The sequence below is a fragment of the Urocitellus parryii genome, chromosome 8 (genome assembly GCF_045843805.1).
Source record: "Urocitellus parryii isolate mUroPar1 chromosome 8, mUroPar1.hap1, whole genome shotgun sequence".
In the NCBI taxonomy this organism is placed as follows: domain Eukaryota; kingdom Metazoa; phylum Chordata; class Mammalia; order Rodentia; family Sciuridae; genus Urocitellus; species Urocitellus parryii.
In genome coordinates, this window is record NC_135538.1 from 78,545,171 (window position 1) to 78,548,751 (window position 3,581).

Consider the following 3,581-nt stretch of genomic DNA (forward strand, 5'->3'; position numbering starts at 1 on the left):
AAAAAACTTCATTTCAACTCAATCTTGAGTTGAAAGATTTTCAACTCAATTATGTTTACAGAGAGTAGTGTCATTTGAAAATTTTAATACTTTTTAAGATTTGAACTTCCCTCACACTGAGGAGACAATAATAGTATAATACTAATTGGACTTACAGGACTAGTTTTAAAGCAGCCTTGGATAAAAGGTGGGTTTTTTTTTTTTGGTGGGGGGTAGAGAGCTTCTGCCCTGCAGAGTAGGTTGGATAGTTTTCTGTAGAAATGCATTGGTTTTCTTTTGGTTATTTGTAATTCATTTCAGCTGCAAAGGAATATGCTGGGTATGATTGGGTTTTAATAATATATCACCAGTCAAGGAGAAAACACTGTTAAAATGAAGATTGGAGGAAAGAGTGTGTCCAGAAGAATAAAAACTTAAGTTTGACAGTTATTCCAAAGTGAGCTATTTTTTCAAGAGTTATCTGTATAATTTGCTCATAGTATGGTTTCTGATGCTAAGCATGTATACTGATAAGGGGAAAGAATTACTAGTGTATCTGGAGATGTTACAAATGCTTAGTAGAGAATAACATTTTATGACTAATGCTTTATGTGGTTAGGCCTCTAATTAAAAGATGTACCACCTATCATCTTATAAATTGTGTTCCTGTCATTTATTGGGAACAGAAACTCCCCAGAGTGCTAAACTGTTTTAAAAAGCTTTCTTAGATTTTCTACATCTGCATTTACTACATTGCAAATCATTCTAATATGTGTAATAAGCATAATAGTATTTATAATACAGTTCTTGATAAAATATTATGTAATAATTTTATAATTGCTAATTTTCTGCCAAAACTATTCTAATTTTTATGTTGTAAGACTTTTTATAAAGGCTTTTGGGAAAGTTTTTTTATTCAGGTTATTCTAATTAGTCTCTTGCTTTTTTTTCTACATGATATCTTTAACCAGATGCAATAAGACAATTATTAAAATTAAACCTAAAATTGAGTTGTAGACTTAAAAACATTATGGTGTTAAATATTAAAATTGGAGATTAAAATGTACAGAATAGGGTTTTTTTTAAATGGACAAGTTTTAGAGTAAATCATTTTTCTAAATGTCAAGTTAATTTATTTGTACTCAAAACTCTTGTTAATAAAAGTTAAAAACATACTATGACTCTTTATTTGATACCTTAGGTTACTTAGAAATATATAGTGGAAACAAGAACTTCAGGGTTAATTATTATTTCATTATTCATGTTTCTTTTCCCTGTCCAGTATTTTTAGTTGAAGTAGATGAATTTGCCCTAAATCAGGTTAGAAGGGATGCTAGTCTTATCAGATAATTACTGTTTTAATTAATCTTTTCACTCTTATAGCTATCATAATGTATCATAATGGCAATATTGCTCATAATAATAAAAAAGGGGGGTTGAGGGTGTGGAGAATTCAATTGGTCATAAAATAAACACAAACTTGTTTCATGGCAACTCAGTTTTTCTGATCATCCTCTTCACTTATTTTCAGCTATATAGCCCTAGGCTTCTGATATCACTGGCTGGCTGTTAGGTGGCTAGATCATGTAAATCTGCCTGAGAAAGAGAGGAAGGGAAATATGTTTCATAGTGACCATAAAAACATTTTAGGATTAAAGGAGGTACCACAAATTGTCAACAAAGAATGCCTTTAAAAATATTTTCTGTGCTACACAATACATGCCCTTCTCATTTTATAGTCCCCTTTTATATAATCTGAAAGTGTCCTCTTATTAGAGATAATTTTTTTGTTGTTGAAGATTTGGGCACTTCCTGGGTGCTCCACAGTGTGTTAGGTGGCAGGCAAGTGTGGGGAATTAGCCTGATGGGTGTGGCCCTCATACACTGAACATTGTCCTCCCACTGCTCCCTGTGCATCCAGGGACTACAGCTTCTATTGATCTTTTACAATAGTTCTTTTTTTTTTTTTTTTTTTTTTTTTTGGTACCTGGGATTGAACTTGGGGCCACTTGACCACTGAGGCATATCCCAATACTATTTTGTATTTTATTTAGAGACAGGGTCTCACTGAGTTACTTAGCACCTTACTTTTGCTGAGGCTGACTTTGAACTCTTGATCCTCCTGCTTCAGCCACCCAAGCTACTGAGATTACAGGCATTCTCCAGCACAACAGCATACGCTGATAATTCTGATGGTGGTTATGAGTAAATGAAATACTTAGGTTAATGTTTGGCTGGGTGCCTGGCACATTATAATGTTTACTGAGTACTTATGTATTATCATGGCTAATTATGCATTTATTTTAGGGAATAACTGAAAGTTGAGCAAATATATACACATCAATACTATGCTTTGCACAATATATAAACAGCTTCTAAATCTCCATATTATCCGTATATTGTACCTCTCAGATCTGCACTTATTATTTATTCAATATTAAATGTGCAGTGAAATTGATGAGCTCTTCCACAGAAGAAGAGAAATACTAAACTTTGAAAAGATTTTCTAAAGATGAGCTTGGTGACATAGGAGAGGTGAGAGCCTCACAGCAAAGAAAACAAAATCCAGATAACAGGACTCTATGATTGTATAATGTGATCATTCATACCCCAGTTCTCCTGTGGTGTGTGTCTCCTTGGATAAACTATAAAACTGAGACATCTCTAATGAGAGGACCTACTTCATGGTAGCTACACACATTGATGAACTTAGAGCCAGAATTACTCAAATGTTAACTATTTTGTTGTTGTTTTGGAAAAACCAAAGAAGGGCATTTATGTTTGTTAAATGCTCAAAATGGCAGTTGGTATTCTGTGTTTTAGCTCATTTATTCCTCACAAAGCTTTGCCAAGTAACTACTACTTTATTTTACTCCCATTTTTACATTTAGGACAATGTATAAGTTGCAGATTATACATTATATTATGCGGGTAGTAAATTGCACTCAACACTCAATATAATAAATCCAAAGAAGACATTTTAGAAAGAGTTTTACATTAGTATTCTTTGGAGAAACTCAAATTAGTTTAAGAAAAATAAGGAAATTACTTTTTGACTTGACTTTGGAAAGTGGTTGGATTGGGAGATTGAATTAATAGTGCTTATTCTTTTTTTAAATTTTTTTTTAGTTGTAATTGGACACAATTCCTTTATTTTATTTATTTATTTTTATGTGGTGCTGAGAATCAAACCCAGGGCCTTGCATGTGCTAGGTGCATGCTCTATCACTAAGCCACAACCCCAGCCCCAATAGTGCTTATTCTTAAATCCACCTCTTAGCCTGACTGGGGCTCATTTTCAGGTAAACTTGCATTTGGTAATAATGTTACAATTGGCAGTCTCAAATCCACATCATCCCTTCAGCTGGTACTACCCCCCAAAGTCTTCACTATGGCTGCAGATGTTGAATTGGTTTATGCTGTGTCTTCCTCTAAGGCTGGTGGCCTTGTGCAGGGCAAGGATGGATTCCCTGTTTCGCCCCTCTTCATGGAATGAACAGGATTTTTGTGGAGTGGGGAAATATGGTTCTGCTGATAAAGCAATTTGGGGCATTTAAAAAAATCATATTTACAGTATTTTCCAATTTAAAATTTTAAAATTA